The sequence below is a fragment of the Octopus sinensis genome, linkage group LG4 (genome assembly GCF_006345805.1).
Source record: "Octopus sinensis linkage group LG4, ASM634580v1, whole genome shotgun sequence".
NCBI classification, from domain to species: Eukaryota; Metazoa; Mollusca; class Cephalopoda; order Octopoda; family Octopodidae; genus Octopus; species Octopus sinensis.
In genome coordinates, this window is record NC_043000.1 from 134,255,421 (window position 1) to 134,279,007 (window position 23,587).

General features: G+C 34.5%; 1 protein-coding gene across 21 annotated transcripts in view; it reads right to left on the reverse strand.

Moving 5' to 3' along the window:
• The window catches only part of LOC115211100 (rap guanine nucleotide exchange factor 6), a 508,151-nt gene that overhangs the window by 179,300 nt on the left and 305,264 nt on the right, over positions 1–23,587 (reverse strand). Inside the window, exon 2 of one of the 21 annotated variants that reach the window (XM_036502527.1) lies at positions 6,222–6,249. The exons of the other annotated variants lie outside the window; for them this stretch is intronic. The gene's annotated coding sequence lies outside the window, so the exon portion shown is untranslated. The remainder of the gene's footprint in view (positions 1–6,221; positions 6,250–23,587) is intronic. 21 annotated transcript variants of the gene reach the window in all.

Here is a 23,587-nt window from a genome sequence, read left to right on the forward strand (position 1 = left end):
AATTTTCCAATATTCTTGTTTCTGTGTCACTTCACTAAAGGAAGGGGGTAATTTCCGCTTTTATCCAAAATCCCTTCAACTCTCTTTCTCCTCAGCTGACTTACTCTATTTAGATGAGGAATGAAAATGATTCAATTATACATGTATTTTCACTGAAAGGGCGTTTATCTTGATTTAATAACTTTAAAATTACGAGAGATAGATAGATGGAGAGAGAGAGAGAGGGAGGGAGAGGGGGAGAGGGAGATTTTAGAAATTAATTGGATTCGAAGAAGTTTCTGAAAATTGTGTGTTAATGCTAAAGCAACAGATAATTCATCTGCACCCACCCACCCTCTCCTCCTGCTCCCCAAAAAAGACTTGAATATCCACTGCCTGATTTGATATGAATTTTAAGTCATTGAAGCTGATACTTAGTAGTAAATTAGTGGCATTAAGCATGGAAGCAGAGGGAACTGATAGACTGAATAGACATGATATGGTCTAGTTCTTGACTAGTCATCTCAATTTCCAATTGATACATATTTTATTGATTTGATGAGGAAAAAAGGGGGGAAAAAAGAAGAAAAAAAAATGACAACTCTTGATGCAAGTCAAACAACTCAACATTTACCAATTATACGGTTCCACTTCATTGGCATCAAAAATGTCAGGAAAAAAATACTGAAACATCAAAGTTAGTTACACTGTTCAATGGTGCGACATATTTCCATTGCGGTTTGAATTATTTACATCTGTGAAATATACCTTAGTTACAAGATCAGTATATGTTTGTAGGATTTTAAGATTGTTTCATGAAGCAGTTTCATAAAGCAGTTTGGTTCACCTAAGATTTTTTTTTTATCCCCAAAATGAAAGAACATAAGGCTAATAACTATATAAAATAAAACAAAGTACTGAACATGGAAGCCGTCATTCAATATAAATAATGGTATGGAGCTATAAGCCTGACTTCAAAAATGTATGGAAAGACAGTAAAGAATTATACTGTTTATAATAGATAAACTAGAAAGTGCTGCATACCTTTACTACTGTTAGTGCAAGAGTTATAAAATGTTCTAGTAGGTTTACTGCCTATTATTTTAGTTCATACAGGAGAGGCAGACATGTTTTACTCCTTTCTCCATTCCACCCCTGCTTTTACACTAATACTGTTGCTTACCACGTAATGCTAGTAGTGCTCATTCGAGTGATGGCTTAAACATTTTATTCTCCTTATTTATTACTATTTCTGATGTATTTATGTATTTTTATTGTCACTCATCTGTTTGGCACATTATTCCATATACTTTCAACCCTTACTCTTCCTTCCTCTTTTACGCTTTCACCCTGCTACCCAAAATATTTACCTGACTGGCCTGAAGTTACAGAAGTAAGATTTCCGAGTGAATGATTAGTCTTCACTATGTATACTTAATTGACCACAATCACCACACCGCCACCATTACCACCACCACTACTGCTGCTGCTATTATCACTATCGCCACCCCCACCATCACTGCAACTGTCACCACCACCACCACCAGTAGCATTTAACAGCATAGGTAGTATGGGTAATTAATTATTAGAACTGCCATTTAGTTGGAAAACTTTTGCATGCAACCGGTGAAGAAGAGGTAAAGGAGAGAAAAGAAAGAAATGGAGACAAAAGTAAATAAGGGAAAAAAAAAAGAAGAAAAGAACAGAAAGCAGTTACCCCTGGATGGTGTTCAATGTTTATCAACTTAACATGGAACATTCTTTCTCAGCATATCTAAAATAGGAAGCATTCATTATGTTGCACTACATATGCTGGCATAGCTATAAAACGCTATGGATCATAAAGCAGAAAGGAAAAGCACATGTGATAGGGATTTTATGGAGAATAATACTCTTGTTCTAGATACCTACAGAAGAATACTAAATGAGATTTTTGTAGACTGGATGCCTCTAAATGGATGAGGAAGCAAAAACAACAATGACAAAAATGTGTTAATGAGAAGTCACACATGTTTGATAATTCAAAATTAATGTCATTTCTAGAGTCTCAAAACGAAAAAACAAATCCTTTTAGAAAGTAGCTTTTGAACTGAGACCAACTTAGTGTTTTAGATCCAATTTCAGTGTTGCCTTAATGGTTTTTAATAGTTAAGATCAATGTTATAACTTAATTATTGACTTTAAAGAGGGAGGATCAACATGGTTATTTTATGCTGAGGACGAAGAGGGGGATAAATATGTGGTTAAGGTTAATATAAGTTCAGTCCCACTGTGTAACTCCTTGGACAAGTGTCTTCCATTGTACACCTAGACTGGCCATTGCCTAGTGTGTAAATTTGGTAGACAGAAACTGTATGGAAGCTGTGTGTGTGTGTGTGTGTGTGCATCTTGTCTTTTATCTTTTATTTGTTACTTGGACTGTAGCCTTACTGGGGCACTGTCTTGAAGAATTTATTTGAACGAATTGGTCCCCCAGTACTTGTGCCTTTTTTTAAAGTCTGGTACTTATTCTATTGGTTCTTTTGCTGAACTGTTAAGTTAAAGGAACGTAAACAAACCAACACCAGTTGTCAAGTGGTGAGTACCTATCTAGACCAGTGGTTCTCAACCAGCATGCACATGATGGGGGGGGGGCATACAAGCAAAAAAAATAAATCGGGGGTGAGTGGGGTTGGTGTCCATGGTAGTATTTTAGGGGTTAATGAAAAAACTGTGCTTTAGATGTATTTATTGTAAGAAACAACTAGATTTATAAGAAACAACTAGATTTCTTTCTCTAACACTTAACACAGTCCAACATGTTTCCAGCCACTGAAATATGTTTTCTCAGAGAGTGCTATTTGCAAACAAACACAAGTGAATGAGTGAGAAACAAAATAAGAATTTTGAAAGAAGTTTCTATAAAACTAGTTTTTTATACATGAAATGGCTATGGGGGTGGGGGGGGGGTTCACCAAAACAAAATAGTAATCAAAGCAGTCTACAGGTAAAAAAAAATGGTTGAGAACCACTGACAGAGACTATGAAAAAGTAAAGGCATGGGTACACTGGACTGTTGCCAAGAGTGGGGTTAGGGCTCACAAGTCTCAGTGCCCAGTTATGATTTATGTATGCTGTCAATAAATACTGTAGGACACAGTGCATTTGGTTTACCCAGGGGTTTATAATGTTGCTATAGTAAGATAGCCCTGGATACTGCCCTTTCCTACCTGACTAAATGGTAAAAACAAAAGAAAATTGATACCCCTAGTTTAGAGTTGAGCAATGATTCACATTAAGCTCTTAAAATATAATTTTATTTGAGGCAACAATTCATAAGAATAAGCAACAAGACGCTATCACAATATAAACTGATGTAACAACATTAAAATTAAAATAAAAATAACAACAAATTTTTGAACTCTCAGAATCTTTCGTAATTCCAGCTTCTTTCAGACAGATTAATGGTGATATTGAGACCAGATTAGAAGTCATTCAGATTCCTCTCTAAATATAGATCTAGTATCATCGTTTTTGTCATCAATAAATTCTGATTCCTCTCAGAAACAAAGAAAAGATATGTGTACTTAGAACCATTTCTCATTTTAGTTTAACTTAAAAGTTTAAAAACAAAATTAAAAGAAATATTGTATAATCTTTTTGCTGAAAAAGATATACCTCAAGTTCAAATCTGTATTGAAGTCTTTGAGTTGCTTACAGATGTATAATGACTGATTTCTTATCAACACTCTTTAAAGAATTAATCAAGAGTTAATCCTCTTAAAAATTCTAAGCTGCTTGTAAAATTCACAGCAGTAATCAAATATTCTGGAAATATCTGCAACCTTTATGAAGTTTAACGTCTGGCATTATTCTTTCTTCCATGCATGTAAGAGAGGGGAGATTGTGTGCATATGCAAGTGCAGTGATAGTTAGCTGAATATATATTTTTGTCAAGAAAAGAAGAAAAAAAACATTCAGTGCATGACATTAAATTGATTTCTTTAGAGTCACCTATTTAATAATTATTCTTGATTAGGTACTGCTTCACTTTCCAATAGGAAATAGTATATGCATAGTTATAAATTGTGCATCTTTTTTGATAAAAGCATTTATTTTCAGATAGTGGAGACAGTAACAAGATATTGTAACATATATTTTTTTAAAAATGCATTACAAAAGCCATAAAATTTTCGTTGCATCTATTCTTGGAGTAAATTTCCTTTTTATACAATAAATGAACTATACAGAAATAATAGCTGATTGAATGGGGAAAACTAATACATAGGTTTTAATGAATTTCTTAACACAATTCATGCTCATAGTACTTTATTTATCTGTATATAATTTAATTTCAGTACTGGTTCTACATTTGTGAGTGACAGAACAATTGAAAAATAAAATAATTGGTTCTCGAACAAATTGTTCTAACATTAGAGCACTTATAAAATAAAATATCAACCAAGTAACAGATTGAGAACCATAAACATTTTCCTTTGAGACTGGCATCACTCACAACGTTTTCAGTATGTAATCCATTCAAATTTGCTAATTCTTGTTACCTTCTTGTGCGAAAGAGAGAAAGAGGGGAGGGAGAGAGAGAGAGAGAGAGAGGAGAGAGAGAGAGAGAGAGAGAGAGAGAGAGAGAGAGAGCATATTGCTGTGCATCTGCCAGTATATAAAATACAAACACATTTTACCCTCTCCCTCTCCAATAACCTTGTGCCTCATAAGCCAAGCCACGACCTAACCAAGCACTACTACACAACGCACTTGAAAACTGCGCCCCCCACTACCGCACCGAAAGAAATATATCGAAGAAAGAAAAAGGAGGTGTCTTGTATGGAAAACAAAGCGAGAAACTTGCACGTAGATATATTTTTCAATAGATTTTACTGCAGTCAGAAATATTTCACGCTGCAAAGTGCATTTTACCTGCTGAGTTAAAACGTTAATTTAGTAATACAGATCGACTAAAATGGAAAAAAGAAAACTGCGTAAAAAAAAACACAAATCTAAGGGAACAATTGTTCTTATAAGGGAAGTAACTCTTTCTTTACTGCCGGCCTTGGTCTCTGCTGACAATTTATAAAATATTATTTTACTAACAAACTTTTTCAAGTACAGGTTGACTTTACATACTACACAAACATGATCCTGTAATTTAATCTGATAATCAGTAAGCGAAAACCAAGAAGTGTTAGTTAATTAAAGCGTGTGTGTGTAGGGGTCCCTTGTATATTAAGTAGGAGAATATTGGGGATGGGGGGGATTCCTCGTATGTTAAGTATTTTTTTTCCCCCTCAACAATTTAAGCTGTTGCAACATAAAAGAAAAGTAAATAAATATTAGCATGTTCCATTTAGAACCATGCTAACGCGAAAACCACTAAAAAAAAAAAAGAAAAGAAAGTGTGTGCCTGTGTGTATATATGCAAGCACAAGCAAACTTTTATCCGTTGTGTGTGTTTTGTATGCAGGTAAGTATGTTTTAAGTTTAGCTTCTGAATGCCCAGCAGGAGTAGAATTCTTATTTTAGGCACAGATCACAAGCATGATAGCTAATGCATAAGGCATGAAAAGGGTGTTATTCTCTATGCACATGCACAGATGTATGGAAAAAGTAATGGGATCTAAGCAAAGTATTTGATGGGTATACATTCTATTGCACAACAACATAAGGTCTTGCATTGTTGCAGCTTTTGTAGAAGAAAAGGGGTTTTCTTAGGCTTGGTCTTTGATGCAGAATGGTTTTTTTTTGGGGGGGGGGGGTTCCCCCCCCCTTTTCCAATACCTATACAAAAGCAAGAGGATGATTTTCTTTTTAGAAATTATATTGAAGATTTAATGGATCTTGGTGAGAGTAACTTCCAAGAAATTCATTGAGAAATTCCACAGTAATATCAGAGAAAGGCACAAGAAGTCATGTTTATCAGTAATTTCAAAGGAGATAAAAACATCTTCACATCATTTTGACCAGAATATTTCCTAAGGATAGTAGAATAATGAATGAGAATATTGAAACCATGTATTAATAACATAAGCTCTGGCTCAACGTTAGTCTGTGTGTTTGTGTTTGATTCTTAGAAGAGTTTAATACTCTCTATCTATTTGTCTCTTGATAATATATATCAAGTCCACACATAGTCATATGTGTTGGGCACTTTTTCTAGAGTAGTCTGTGTGCATGCACATGTGTGTGTATGTAGGAGGATGTGTCTGTTACAGGGTGAAATTAGAGAAAAATAATATATTTTGACTTACATGAAGATTTCTAAATGTTCTTACTTACCTAGAAATAAAAGAAAAAAAGTTTTAAATATTTATTTTACACAAACATCAAATTAAAAGATAAGAGGAAAAAAATATTTTATAAATTATAAAAAACTCGTTATTTTTTTATAGAACATTTGATTCAGTGATAAAGCACACAATTAGTCATTTGTTGAAGCAGTATCATAATTAGTAGAATTTTCTACTTTCAGTCAAGTAGAACTCATCTGCTCACTGGATACTGAAAATGAAGAGAGAATTCTGTTTTTATTTTATTTGATATCCAACTGGGAAAGTAAATTTGAAAGAAAAACTCAATTTTGTGTTAAAATTATCAATTAACTCCTGAAATTATTTGTATCTGAAAGATTTTTTAAAAAAGAATAAAAGTTTACTACAGAATAGGTATGGCCCTATGGAAAGAAGTTTGCTTCCCAACCACATGGTTCCAAGTTCAGGCCCACTGTGTAGCACCCACTATAGCCCTGGGCCAACAAAAGACTTATGAGTGTATTCAGTGAGCAGAAACTGAAAGATGCCCACCATATGTGTATGTATATCATTGCATATATCTCCCTGCCACTGCTTGACAACCAGTGTTGGTTTATTTACATCCGCATAACTTAGCAGTTCAGCAAAACAAACCTAAAGTAAGTACCAGGCTTAAAAAAAGAAAGTACTGGGGTTGATTCATTCTACTGAAGCCCTTCAAGGTGGTACTCTAGCATTTCTGTAGTCCAATGACTGAAATAAGTAAGAGATAAAAAACAGAAAAAGGAAGTCTGTCCTTTTAGACAAGCCTAGGGGTACAGTGGGATTGTACTTAGTTATTTTGGTAGCCTTAAGCAGAGAAGATATCTACCAATGGACAGGATGATAGTTTAACACGGATAACTTTCCCCAAATAGGTAATAAATTGATTCAAATTGAATTAATTATTAAGTCCAAAAGCAAAACATTTGCATGCTGTACTCACTTAGCTTTAATCTAATATAAAAGTTAATTGCTAATAAGGTCATTATGTACATATATCTGGATTAGCCTTTAGACAAATTTCTGGTTCCACTTGAATACATTTACTTCCTTGCCACACACTGCTTTCAACCAGACTTCCAAAAATAGTTTTTCTATACCCATCTCTGTGTCTCTTTCTCTCATATACATGTTTATATATACACACATGTATGTGTAAGTTTGGTTTTGCAAACAGATGACACAGAACCCAATCCATAAAACAGAGTTAATATATTGTTTCTTATTAGTCAAGACACTACAGTAATGACTCAAGGGTCTAGAGTTTCATACTTAGCAAAGTTTGAAAAATTGGCATGAAACCTAGGACCTTGACTTCCTGACTAATAAGCATCATCATCACTCTCATCAATCTTCATCCAATTTCCTACGCTGGCATAGACTGGATGGATCATCACATTCTGAATCAGTTCTTATTTACAGTTACTGTTCTACTCAATAGGTCAAAGAACCACTTATATATTCCATTTTTGGCATAGGTTCTCTGGTTAGATGTCTTTATTATCACCAGCCACTTTACAGCATGTACTGGATGCATTTTAGCAGGGCACCAACACTAATGAGGTGGTTTTGTCCTTGGCAAGACTAAAGAGTTCTCTCTGCCCTGTGTTGTCTTGCACCATCACTACCACTACAAGCAGATAGAAGAGAACGTGATGAAAGAGCATCGGAATGAGAGAGTGATAAAGTGTAATCAAAATATAACCAGAGGGAAAAGAATGGGAAGATGATACTTGAAAGAAATTAGTAGGAGCATGATACAAGATAATTGTTATAGAAACAGCATTAGTGTGTGATAAAGGAAGACAGAGTGATGGCAAAGAGAGAGTACTGAGAGAGACAGCCAGACAGATGGATGGATATGACCAATGAGGTTTGGGAGGGATAGCAATGAAGTTGGGTGTTGCTGAGTGGGAGTGATGGATGTCAGTAATGAAAGATGGGAAGTGATGGTGAGGGAGAGAGTAATGACCAGCAATAAAGTAGGGGTTATAGTGAGGGATTGAATATGGAAAGATCAAATATGATACCACTCCTCTCCTCAAACAAGTAGTCTGATGGGAGAAAGTGAAAGTGATAGTAAAGGAGATATATTAATAGGATGGGGATGGGTGGCAGATGAAAGTAATAAAGAAAGGGGCAGAGTGGTGTATAGACATTTAATATGATCATAGATATTACACATCCGAATCTTCATCATCACCACCGTTTGTTTCAGTCACTGGCCTGCATTCATACTGAAGCACTACTTTCAAGGGTTTTAGTCATTACATTTTAGTCTAATACCTATTTTATTAATTTACATTCATTGAATTACATAGTTTTCAGTGTACCAAACTTCAGCCACAAAATATTGGTCAACCGAGGCTGCAGTAGAAGGTACTAGCTTAAACTTTTCGTTACCAACCCAAATGTCTTGTTTTCATAAGTTTTGAATTAAAATCTTCCACCAAGCCTTAGTCACAATTTATGTTCCTAACACTAGCTGAATGATAACTAAGTTATTTTACTAAATTCTTTGTTATATTTAAAGTAATTGAAAGAAACACAAAGCATCTCAAAATAAATAAAGGGTTAAAATGCTGTCTAATGGGATCAAACCTTGAAGCCCATAGTTACAAAAGAAACTCCTTCACGATGGAGCCTATATCTACCCTGTATATATAACATAAGCATAAAAATAAAACAACTATGCTGTTTTAGTAGCTGTTTTACTTATGAGTATATTTAGGGTAACAATTCCAAATGTACCAATTTTGCCGTCAGTTCTAGTTTTGAAGATGCTTGCTACCCCTTTTTTATTAAGTTGACATTTTCCCTGATGCACTGAAATTAAGACTCCAACTGAACCTTACATTTCAGTGCCTTAGAAGTTAAGTTATTCTTGGGTATATTGTGGCAGTGACTAAAAAAAATAAAAACATTCAGTTTTGATTAACTAATGCTCAGCTATTCTTCTACAGAATTTATCCCTAATGACACCGTTCTCCTTACTAAAATCATTAAGCTTTTTAAAAAAGATCTAAATGCTTGTGAAAGCCAAGGACCTTGACATTCATATTAAAGCAAAGCTTTATTAGAAGTGAAGAGCAAGTCCTCATGGTTGCCAAAGGGAATTTTTGACAAGTAGTACGGGGATGAGGGGGGGGGGGCTGAAAAGTTCCGGGCCTTTAAGGGTATTGTAAAAGGTCTGGTTGGAGGCCCAAACTTCAAACTTCTTTTACAGTGCTTAAAAAAACTGAAGTACTGCTGCAATAAGCGTGTGAATTTGAGATGGGAATATCGTCGATCAACTAAAATAAAATAACTGATCCTCCTGTATTTTCTTTTATTTCCAGTATTTCCAAAACCAGGAACTTTTCAGCAACCCCTCTCTCTCTCTTTCACTTGTGTGCAAGCATATATGTGTGTGATTTTTCAGTACCAATACACCAACTCATTGCTGTCAAATGACTACGAAATGTGTGGAGTTTTGTAAGTTCTTTTATCTAAAGGTCATCAAAAATCCATGCTTTAAGTTCTTCATGTTTTGTCAGGAGAATTTATTGCATCAGAAGCCAAAGTAGACACCAACTCTGTTCAATTCCTTTCCTCCAAGTTTTGGAGCTAAAATAAATTGATTTAGTAATAAATGGTTTATTCTAATAGGAAATGAATTAATAGCATTAACTGGAGCTGATAGGACAAAACTAGTGTGATATTTACCAAATAATATCAAAAATAGATGTATATGCTAAAAGCATCAATATGTGTGCTGGCTAATGTAATATAAAAATATGGCTGCAGTTCAATGATGGAAACAACATATATATATAAACACACACACATATATAGATATATACACACGTGCATACATAAACAATTTCAGCATTCAACAGGTTTGCCTAAAATATACTTAATTTCTATGCCTTAATGAAAAGAAATTGAAAAATTCTTTAGATTTTAGAATCAAAACACAATGAGAATTACATGTTTCAAAGAGTTCAGTTTGCAACATGTTTCCAGGGGTTCACAACTACAGAATAAAACAGAAATATTTCACTGAAAAATTTCAAATGGCTTGTTCTGGTTGATCTGTACTTGTAGCCTACGCATGCTCTCCCAAGACTATTGGAGTTGACATGTTTGTCATTCTTGAACAACTATAAGGAAACGTGCTGAGAAAGGTTTCCAAAGTTGATGTTTTGGAGAAGGACAAAGTGTAATCATTAGTCAGAGTAACAAGAGTTTGGCACAATGTGGGTGCCAAGAGAAGAGCATAGTGAAATGTGTGCCCAAGGGAGGTGACACAAGAACAGCCAGTGTATTATAAAACTGATGTTCTAGAAGACTAGACATAGAAGTGAGAGCAGCTGGATGTTGGCATAACATGAATGCCAAGTAGAGAGAGACACAAGTGAAATAGGTGTGTTGAGGTGAGGGTGTATGTAGATGACACAAGACCAACTAGCACCAAGGGGCAGAGGTCACACGAGTAGCTATGGTGGGGAGTGAACATAGTACGGAGTCCAACATGTCTGTTGAGCCGAGGTTGGAGTTGCTCTATGTCAATCATGCTGTAAAAATTGTAACACTATGAATATAGTTTCAGTTTTCATACAGACATTAAAAAAAAACGTTAGTTGCATCCCTATTATTCTTTTCTACTCTAGGCACAAGGTCCGAAATTTTGGGGGAGAGAGGCCAGTCTATTAGATCGACCTCAGTACGCAACTGATACTCAAGTCATCGACCCCGAAAGGTTGAAAGGCAAAGTCGACGTAAAGACAGACGAAATACCTCTAAGAATTTCGCCCGGCGTGCTTTCGTTTCTGCCAGCTCGCCGCCTTAGAAATTTAACTAATTATTATATTCGTAAGGACCCCTTCTGTAGCCACATTTATCAAGAGGTATACAGATTGCTTCGTCTTTAAATAAATTTTGAAAGTAATCAAATTCTTAGAGAGAGATTTAATAAAATGCATAACCTCTTCAAAATGAAGCTTGTGTTTGAACCAAAACTTAAAACAAAGTTCCTAACATAAAATATGAAATATAGTTCTAATTTAAATATGGACACTCTAAAAAGAAATGGTTAGGTATCGAATAACAAAAAGGGGAAATTCAACCGCGCGACAGTAACGTTTCCGAAATTTTATTTAGAATATATATATATATTATATATATATATATATATATATATATATATGTGTGTGTGTGTGTGTACAGAGAGAGAGAGAATTTCATTAAAATATCCATTTTCTTGAAAATTAAGATGAACTGAAGTGGACTCTGGTGAATTTTCCGAAATTCCCCTTCCCAGCCCTCCTAAAACACTTTCCCCCCCAAAAAATTTGTATATTCGGAATCTACATATATTTGAAGAAAATTTCATTAAAAAAAATATCCATTTTTCTGAAAGTTATAATCATCCAAAGGGGGGGGGGCAGAAATCTCTAGTTATGCCTATATATATATATATATATATATATATATATATATATATATATATATATATAAAGCCTAAAGCAGAACAAACGTGTCTTTTTAAGTATCAGCAACAAGTAATTATGTAAACAATATGAAAACGTTATCTTTGCAAAATCTAGCCATTAGATTGTATGGAGTATCGTCATGTTAGGTCCAACTATTTTTGGTATAATTGTAGCCTTGTCAGAAAAATCAATAATATTTGGTAATTAAGATCGGAACATTGATTTCTAGCATAACGTATTGGATTAAAATCACAATATATGTAAAGCTTTACTCATACGGAAAAGGAAAAAGAGATGCGTGTAAAACACGTGTTGGAGTGCCAATATTTCATAGAATGGAAAAAGAAAAATGATTTCGATGACTCACTAAATTCCAAAAGTGATCAGAATTGAAGCTGCTGCTATCAGAGATGAACTAATGCGTACGTGAGTGTACACACACACACAGTCGCGCACGCGAGAGCCCTAGCATATTTCCCTACTTTTTGAAACACATTATAGAAAGAAGATATGTAATAATAAAGTGCCGGAATCCAAGTTCGCAACAAATTAAGTGTATATAATGTGTTAAGTGCAAGATAACAGAGCTCTATAATGAGTTTTAATATTTCCGGAAGGCAAACGTGAACTTCACACTAAATTAATTAATACCAAGCACATTTGCTGAAAATTTGTTTTATTCATACATGATGGAGATATTCTAAAAATTAAGACTTTTATAGATCACTAGACTGTCTTACTCTGAATCAACCAAATAAATTTTCATACAGATACATTAGATGTAGAATATTTGTCAACTTTATGCCGGCTGTTAGTGTCTTCGTTTCATCTTTTAAAACACGGAACAGGTGCAGCAAATATTGTAAATAAATTAATTTGAATGCTTATTCTTTATAAAGTGATTTAAATAATTAACTCATTAACGATAATAGGTCAAAAGGTAAAGATCCTAATATATTTTTTTTAAATTATTTTCATACAAGTACATAAGAACTATAAAACAAGGAATGCAAATGTGAGTGCGCGCACGTCGTGTGTATTCTAAAACAAGCATGTTTGTGCATATGTTTGGGGTAATTAGATCGTTATTAAATGCTAATTTGGGAGAATATCTAGATAATAAACTAATTATAATACATACTTATGAGACAGTGAAATTTTTTCTGTTACTAAGTTGAGTAACCAATTAGAGAGAGAGATGGGAGGAAGTGGGAAATAGCTCGTGAGCGCACGCTTGCTCCCGCGAGTACTTTCTCTCTTACTCAAAATAAACTTTACACCTTTTAAAACGCCAAAGTAAAAGTTGGGATATCAGTATTAACATGAACTCAGTATCTTTTTCGTTTCCTCTTCTTTTGTTTTTTAATAAAAAAAAATCTAATGAATATTGAAATAAATTTTCAGCACTAATCTAATACATAAGATATATACTTTTATCGAGAAGGTTTACTGTACGTTATTTCTCTTTTCTATTTAGAATTTTTCAAGCTCGGTTCGAAAATTAGTAATATAAACGATAGATATATATATATACGAGAGATAATCAAAGAGGGAACACCTTTATTCACCAACATGATATATTTTATAACCAGCACCGCTGCCATCATATATACACCAAAGCCTCCCTTTACCACCACCCTCTCCCTATCTAAATATATATTTTCCTTTCATGTGTGTTGCCTTTTCATTATAGTTTCGGTAAAGCTGCAGAAGCAGTTTACCATTATCTATTTTATTTTTCTTTTGTTTTCAACTTTTCTCCTTTCTATAAACGCAGGTTTGGAGTCTGTTTAACGGCTTGCAACTCGTTTAATTAGGGGGAGTGGTAATAGAAAATCAAAGAATAAAACCTATTAAGCAGCAAGTTTTGTCTGCTCTGTTGCGAAGGTAGGAAAGAGTAACAGAAGTGGCGGAGATGAAGGCGGGGGGGGGGGGCCTAAAAACGTGGGAGAACTGCTAGTTATCAATCAACATTAGCATCAACATTGCTATCAATAGTAGAAAGGCAAGCAACAACGGTTTGTTAGGCATGGTACTCGTGTTGATACTGGGAAAGGGAGGGACAGTGCACAAAAGAAAAAGGGATTGGAAGAACGAATTGAGAATGATGCAAGGGATAAAATTGACTCATAGCAGAAGAAAGCACTTGAGGAAAGAATTTTCTGATAAAGAGCAGAGAACAATAGAATGCAACATATGTAGCCGTAGCAGACTCTTGCAATAAAAGACAGAACCAACATACCGATATTCCTACGAACACAGACAGAATATAATGAATAATGATTAGGCGAAAATTATTTATGAAAGCAGCAGCACTATTATTTATTTATTTATTTATTTATTTTTAACACAAATATATATATAAAACAGCAAAGCATGCAAATTCAGTGTTGAAAATACTAATGGCAATGACCAGAAAATCATATTCAAGGAAAAAATAATAGTAAGTGTACATGAATTCATTATAGTACATCCATAAAATCTAAGTATACAGATCTATTAAGACCATTCTGATAGAGAAATGATAGAGCTGGGAGACCCTTCAAATAAGATGGAGCAGAAGTGTGTGTGTGTGTGTGTTAAATATGTAATCACTACTGAAACAGTAAAGAAATTAGGCAATTGGCTAAATAGAATTTATAAACTTTTTCTTTCTATCTTAATACTCTAAGTGTTTATCACACACATTTATACATAGATAGTGTAAAATATAGACAGACTATAGCTAACAGAAAGCTGAAATAGATATTTTACAAAATTTGAAGTTCAATATCTCAAGAATTCAAAGTTCAAAAGGGCCCTGGAGCTAATTTGGCTTTTATCTTTCCAGAGTTAGGAGCAAATAAATTGATTATATCTCCAATTTCCATCTCTCTCTTTCTCTCTCTCTCTGACTCACTCACACTCACTCACTCTCACACACACACACACACACACACACGCACAGATCAAAGGCAAAATCTTATTGAACATGCATGTACACTCACACTATCTTTTATCTGTTAAATACTGGTTCTATGTATCTAAATAGCATTAAACTTCATTATTTTCTTCCTTTTTCTCCTTGATATTCATTAAATGTTTCTACAAAGGCTACATGTAATGCATTAGAGCAGCACACTTGTAGCATGTAATGCTAATGACACAAGATTTAATATTTTACAGCCAGCAAACATGCTGTAAACTGGAAGACATGCAATGATGCATATACATTACATAGCTGATAAAACCAATTCAGTTTTAACCACATATAAATTAGGCTTTAAAAGGACATGACAACGCATGTAATATCTATCTGACAAAAAGCTGTTTGACATTCAAATTACTAATTGAGAAATATTCTTATTACAAATGATAAATGTTGTGTCTGGTCAATCGTAAATCAAACTAAGCAATCATGACATTTTTCAAGTGATATCAAAATATTTTACATTCTTCTATATTATATTCCCAGTCTTGAGGTCCTTAGGAGCTGTCTGAACTCCTTTGGTACCAGGATGCTTTGCGGGATTGTAGATTACCATTGGTCAAATTTCATATCCGACCAACAGGAATGGGAATGTGTCCTGTTACTTGCTCAATTCAGGAGTGCCATCTCAAAAGGTTTGGCCATGTAGCTCAATTTCCCAATTTAGACCCTGCTTACCATGTTCTCTTCACTTAGGGTCTGGCTGGATTGACAGCTTGTGTTGGTGGGCCACATGTTATATGTTCATGGCAGATGAAGAGATATCTTGTGGGAGACGGGGACCGACTGAGATTCTGCTCAATAGATCACCCAGGAAGGCCTGGGAATATACCAACAGATGGTGAATGTAGCAATGTGTTACAATGGTGCATGCCCCCACATCTGACCTGGCCTCTGATTTTGCAACAGAAAAATTATCTGTATCATGATTTTAAAAAATCCTAAAGCAAAAGAAGACTGAATACAGAATACAATATAATTTGCTTATCATAAGGTGAAAATTACAATTGTATCATCATTATAGTTTTAACATCAACTTTTCCATACTTGTATGGGTCAGATGGAGTTTATTGAGACAGATTTTTCTAATGCCAGATGCCCTTGTTGCTAGTCCTCACCCATTTCCAGGCCAGACATGTTTTTGCAGAATATTGGAAATAAATGACACTACTTGTATGACAGTGACATGAAGTCAAGGCCAGGAAACAAAAGCATACACTCCAAGACACTAACTCCTAGTAGGGCCTCCCATGCTGGACAAGTCAAAGGAGAGTGACCAGACTAATATGGATCACCTCTTCTCAGATGTAACAATAGGCTTGTATAGAGCCAATATCCCTACCTAGGAAAAGCAAGGTTACAGAAACATCAATGGCAATTCTAAACCAACAGTACCTGAGAGAAGGAGGCCATCTCTCAGGGTGCAAATGGGGATCTTTGTCTACTTTCTTTTACCTGTTTCAGTCATTAGACCGTGGCCATGTTAGAGCAATACCATGAAGAATTTTAGTTGAATAAATTGACCTCAGTAGTTATTTATATTTTAAGTCTGGTCCTTTTTCTACCGGACTCTTTCACCGAACTGCTAAGTTATAAGGACATAAACACACCAACAACAGTTGTCAAGCAGTGGGATGGGGAGACAAACAGATACAAAGACGCACATACACTAATGCGTATATCAGATGGGCTTCTTTCAGTTTCTGTCTACCAAATTCCCCCACAAGGCCTTGGTTGGCCAAAGGTGCCATGCAGTAAGGCTGAACCTGAAACCATGTGGTTGGGAAACAACTTCTTACCACACAGCCATGCCTGTGTCTATAAGCCCCACCTTAAGGAGCCAGCATCCTGCATTACAGCCCAGAGTTGAGAACAAGGGAGAAAAGTTGTCAAAGGTTTATGCTCTGTGGGGTGCAAAGGCCTAAGTGAGTTTATTTATAAGGTGTTTTTTATAACTGAGTTAAATATCAGTTGAAATACTGAATTCAAATTTTGACACAAGGTCAGTAGGTTTTGGAGAAGGGGCTAAGTCGATTAAATTGACCCCAGTGTTCAACTGGTACTTATTTTTATCAACCCCAAAAAGAAGAAAGGCAAAGCTGACCTTGCTGGAATTTGAACTCAGAAGTGAAGACAGACAAAATGCCACTAAGCATTTTGCCAGGAGTGCTAAGGATTCTACCAGCTCATTGCCTTGAATATCAGTTGAAATATTAACTTCAAACCTATGTTTCTAGTTAGTACATTTACAGACAGGGATTAATAAAGGATGAGTAGTTTAATCCCAACCAGAATATAGAATGACGGACTATTTCATTATGATTTAAGCTTGAGTCAGTTTAAGTGTAAATGTAAACATAAAAATGACAAAAAGTAAACAAAATTAAAAACAAGATAAACAAACTTGAACTAAAGACTAATGATACTATTAACAATTAGTTATGCTAATGAGTCCAGTAACAGAACCCTTATTCTAAATACTGTATCCTTTGATGACATGATACCCATAGTATCATGGTTGGTGTTCTAAATATAAACTCTACTAGTTGTTACAATAAACTATTCTGCTGCCTATGGTGCTAAAACTTTCTATCCATAATTAATCTTCCTATCCTTAATTAACATGGCCTCTAAATCTTTTTACCAAGATTAGTAATTTAAGACACATGTGAAATTCAATCTCAACCTCAGTGATTTCATTGCTTACAATGCAAGACTTAAGGAAGATGAGTTATTAGTAACAGCAATCATTCACGTTACAAACTGCCAGCACGCTTCTAAAGTCAATCTGAAAACCATAAGGAAGTTCACAAACTCATGGGAGATGAGTAAAGAAAAAAGGGGAATATGCTGAGAAAATCAACATGAATAATAAACAGAGAATATTGCTCAAGAATAAATTAGATATGGCTAGGCAAAACAAACATTACAGAATTAATGAACCTTATAAATATTAAATGACAGAGTTTAATTAAAATGCTTATCATAAAACTAATGAAAGCCTTTTTTTTGTTTTTTTTCTCTTCTCATTTTTAGGATGATATTTGTGATTTAGTCTCAACAGAGCAAGGTAGTTATAGTGCTAATAAAGGCGGCGAGCTGGCAGAATCGTTAGCACGCCGGGCGAAATGCTTAGCGGTATTTCATCTGACGCTACGTTCTGAGTTCAAATTCCGCTGAGGTCGACTTTGCCTTTCATCCTTTCGGGGTCGATTAAATAAGTACCAGTTACACACTGGGGTCGATATGATCGACTTAATCCGTTTGTCTGACCTTGTTTGTCCCCTCTGTGTTTAGCCCCTTGTGGGTAGTAAAGAAATAGGTAATTACAGTGCTACATCATTTAGTGCTAGATGCATAAAGGTAAAGAGATGTATCTGCTACCTTGATGTATAAGAAGCTAGCCTTTTGCAGAGCAGAGTGCATTTGCTCAGATCAACAGTAGGTAGCTATATTTTCAGGAGAGATGCAAGCTCCAATAGAATGAATGGCTATCTCACCATCATCAGAGATACACTGCTTTCATTTATAACTCATTCATCATATTGTGTGTGTGCATTCATGCATGCCTATAAATATAGAAGGGTATTTGCACAAACACTCAGATAAATGTTTATATGTACACTACATTCATATGCAGCGACTAAAGATAGAACTTCTAACATAACTGAAATTACTATGTTAGATGGAGACGAAAGTTATCAAAGAAGATAACATAGTGAAAGAATAACCAATGTTGTTGTTGTTGTTTTTTTCTTTTTTACTACAAAATAAATAAAACAACAAATCAGAACACAAGGCTTTTTTTTTTTTTTTTTTTTTTTTTTTTCCTCCTAAACCACCATTCAGTAAGTAACAAAACGTTTTCTTATATTTTTGAATGAAATAATTCTCTGCATACCAGAACTGAACTCACTTGGCAACACACTTAACAAATATTCCTGACTGAAATTGTCTTCATTTATAAGAAATATATGCAAAAAAGATCTATGAATACAAATGCTCTTACATCAAGAGCCTTTGCATTTTTAATACAAGGAAATCTCAACAAACCTTATCCATTCTGTAGATTAACAAACTACAGATGGTAATTTTAGTCCAGAAACTTCAAGGTTGAATGATAACTTTATTTGACATGAATGTTTTGATAAAACAGTATAGACATCTAAAGGTATGCCTCATTGCTTGGTATCCTAAGAAAAGATCCTACTCCAAAATATCAATGGTTAGCATCAATAGATGCTGGAACTGATGCATACTGATTAGTAAATCTTATATTCCATTACAGCTTGCAATAAATATTTTTCTCATACCTTTATAAAATGTTCACTGATACTTTATTCCCATATATAATGAACTCCATTGAAATAGAGCTGCAGAAATTTATTTGTTGGGTAAGGATTTCAATCTTAGAGAATATTTTCAACACTATCGTAGGGCGACCTGCTGTGCTTGAGGAGACCTATTGAGTCAAGTACATCGCCATCAACATCAAAAAATGGAAATTGTAGTTGTGATACCTGTGCCGGTGGCACGTAAAAAGCACCAACCGTACGTGGCCGATGCCAGCGCTGCCTTGACTGTTTCCGTGCCGGTGGCACGTAAAAAGCTGCAAACCGATCGTGGCTGTTGCCAGCCTCCACTGGCATGTAAAAAGCACCCACTACACTCACGGAGTGGTTGGCGTTATGAAGGGCATCCAGCTGTAGAAACAGCTGCCAGATCAGACTGGAACCTGGTGCAGCCTCCTGGCTTCCCAGACCCCGGTCGAACCGTCCAACCCATGCTAGCATGGAAAACGGACGTTAAATGATGATGATGATATACTCATGTGTAAGTCACACAAGCTTATATGCCTGATATTAATAGGAAAAAACAAAAAAACTGGGGTGCAACTTATACAAAGAGCAAAGCTAAAACTATGAAGAGAAAAAATATTGTACAAAGATTTAACACTAAATTAGAAATGCAACTTATACACAAATGTGCATAGAAGTTGCATAGAAATGCAACTTATACACAAATGTGCACAGTAGTGTATATACCTACACTACTGTTCTTCTAATGCACATTTCTTTCTCCATTTATTTAAAAGAATGTGGCATCATCTCAGATGAACTAAGTGAGCCCCAACTATCTAAGAAGTAGAAACATCTGTGTATTAAATATGTAATTTGATTTCAATAAGATTTTAAAACTAAGTGCTTTACTTCATAAAAATCATTTTCAGAGGGGCTGCAAAATAATGATGTCAACAGTAATAGATATTTAGAAAGTAATACCAAACATTAGGATAACTACTAAGCAAGAAATAATAGGGGATAAAGTATGCTTGAAACAGTGGGAAAATATTTAGAAAATGACTGGAGTACTAGAAAGTTACTTGAGAAGCTGCAAAGTAAGTAGGGATCTCAGTTACTTTTTCTATTTTCTCTCTCTCTCTCTCTCTCTCTCTCTCTCTCTCTCTCTCTCTCTCTCTTTCCATATGACAAGGCATGGAATGGGAAGAAAATATTATCATAATAGTTCTATGATGGAATTTGGCCTAGTTTATGTGTCCAAATATTTTTTTAATGCATACTTAGAAAATTAAAGAATATTGCTAAGCAATTTTTCACCAGCTTACCATAAATATGTAATAATATCATTTCTAAATGTATTTCTAAATGTATCAGCTTATGGTTTAATGGTTTAAGTGAAGTTAGAATGGGTGCTTTATAAAGTATTCTAATACAACAAATATTAAAAAGATCAGAAACTGTAAACTAAGTATGAAGCTAAGTCGGATTCTATTTTCTGCTAAAGGAAATGTGCACGTTATATCATCCTCATCATCATCATCATTTAACATCCATTTTCCATGCTGGCATGGGTTGGACAATTTGACAGGAGCTAAGAAATCAGAAGACAGCACCAAACTCTACTGTCTGCTTTGGCATAATTTCTACGGCTGAATGCCCTTCCTAACACTAACCACTTACACCTTAACCCTTTCGTTACTGTATTTATTTTGAGGTGCTCTGTGTTTCTTTCAATTACTTTAAATATATCAAAGAATTTAGTAAAATAACTCAATTATCATTCAGCTAGTGTTAGGAACATATATTGTGATTAAGATAAAGTGGAAGATTTTGATTCAAAATTTATGAAAACAAGACATTTGTACTCAGAGCCAGAGCCAGTTTCAGCCGGGTTGGTAACGAAAGGGTTAAATATAATCCAGAACTGGTTATTTGTCAGAAAAACAAACTCTGGACTATGTTAGTTCTAGTCTTTCCTGTGCTCTCAACTGCTAAAGGATTAGGCAACAAGGAAGCCTTATATAATCACTCAACCTGCTAGATATAACAGCTAAATGGCATATCGCACCCCACAATATTTTAAGAAAGAGAAACCCACATTGGATAATGCGGTACTAGTTATACTGTAACTAAAATACAAAAGAGGGTATTTTAATAGGTGGAATGTCTTTGATCAGAATTGATCTGAGGTTAAACAGCAACAACTGCTGAAGGAGTTGAGCCTCATTCTCACAATGCTAATCACCCGCTTAAACAGATCTGATACGTCGCTCACTGAGGATCAAAATGTCTTTCTAGTATTGCTTGGGAAACTGGAAAGTCATTTGAAAGATGCATGGGGTATTTATTATTTGTTAATGTCAGTGTGGCAGAGTGAGAAGGTGATGGTGAGTTGTCTAGAGTATCCCATGACTTAAATTACTATTTATCAAATAAGTACTAAACTAATTTAAGAAGAACATCTGTGTGTTCATGTTAAATAGACTGGAAATGATTCACACAGATTCAGGATGAAATCCTGCCTGATCATGCAATAAACCAGTAATGTATCCAGCTATATACAACAATGATGCCCACTTCAAGGTTCCAAAATGTAATGGAATGTATTTAGAACAAAATTTAATATTAAACTTACTAACCAGATATGTGACCTATTTTTTAAAGAAATTCTACCCATATTTATAGATAAATGTGAGTTATTGTGTATGGGAGAATGGAGGAGAGAGGGCGAAGAGAAATTGGAGCTAATACCAACATGTAATGTACGAGATTTCTGTGATATTAATTTATTTGGTAACTATTAATTCTTCAAAATTCTTTTCTTTTTTTCTCCTGGAAAGGGGGAAAATGAAACAAGATACTAAAGGATGTGTGTGTGTGGTGTGGTGTGGTATGTGTACGTATGCACATATATGATTTTTCTTTTTTTTTTTTTTTTTTTTTTTTTTTTAAATTCTAAACATTCCCAAACAGCTGGTTCATCTCTTTCAGATTTGCAAATTTTTCAGTAAATAAATAGCCACTAAAGGAATGAATGGTATCCCATTTTTCATAAAATCTTAACTTCGAAATACTAATTTTTTTTTTTTTTTAAGTTTAATATTACTGTTTTTTTAAATCACATAAGAAAATAACATTTTGTATAACTGCTTACTAATACTTTCAAAACTGGAAGCAATTATCTCTGTAATTTATGATGTAACAACTTTTATTCTAGACAACAATGAACATATAACTCATCATTGTTTTATCATCTCCTTTTCTATACTTAAGTATGACGGAGTCCACTAAGGCATTTTTTCTATGGCCAGATTCACCTCCTGTCACCAACTCTCATTGTTTCCAAATAAGGTAATATTTCCAGACATGTTTTCACAGAATATTCAAAATGAATAATATTGTGACAGTGACACTCATTTACAACCATCACACTGGGTCAAGACAAGGAAACACATTCATACAATGGCCTTCTTTCAGTTTCTATCTACCAAACTTATTCACAATGCTTTAGTCACCCCAGGGCTCTGGCAGATGATGCCTGCCCAAGATGTTACATAGTGGGACTAAACCCCAAATCATATGATTAGGAAGCAAAATTCTTAACTATATAGCCATGCCTGTATATATATGAGTGTGTAAAAGGATTTAGGCCTATTTTAACCTTTTCAGTATTTAACCCTTCCGTTACTGTATTTATTTTGAGATGCTCTGTGTTTCTTTCAATTACTTTAAACATAACAAAGAATTTAGTAAAATAACTTAGTTATCATTCAGCTAGTGTTAGGAACATAAATTGTGACTAAGGTTTGGTGGAAGATTTTAATTAAAGCCTTAAGAAAAAAAGACATTTGTACAACACAGCCAGAGCCAGGTTCAGCCGGGATGCTAACGAAAGGGTTAAAGTGGTCATATTGGGACCAAGTATTCTACTTGTTTTATGTTCAAACTAGCCAGATCCAGCCTCTTACATCTACCCTACAATGTTATTCTAAAAATAAACAATTAGATCATCAAAATCTTGAAGGTGCGAGACAATGCATAATTAATTCAAAACAATATGAATAAATAAGCATTACATTTAACAGAATAATCTGAAGACTAAAGGGTTAAACTATGCTTATCTCTATTATCAGAGAAATGTAATAACAAAAAAATCACAGATAAAGTTAATCCGTGAGTCAATGAATGGGATGGCCTCACATTTTTCATTCAGCTTAATATATCAATTTCGAAATTGCACTTGTCTGGCAGCTGAGACCATGTGTTGAAACCAAAGCAATTATAGCATGGAAGACACATACTAGCCATTGAAAAACACACAGAAACTGTTAACTTCACTTAATCACTTATCATTTATTAATAACCAAGTTGTAGACAGTGCAGTGACAATTTTAATACCAAGTAATAAATGATTAAGTAATCTTCTGTGTGTTTTTGGATGGGTAAAATAATTCTTCTACGCTTTGTATCAAGGAAAATGTGAGTGTTATTATCACTTACCATTATCTGTAAGTATAAAAATATTGTTGATTTTTCTGATATTGGACAAGTAAAGATGAAACTATGTAGGTAAATCACAAT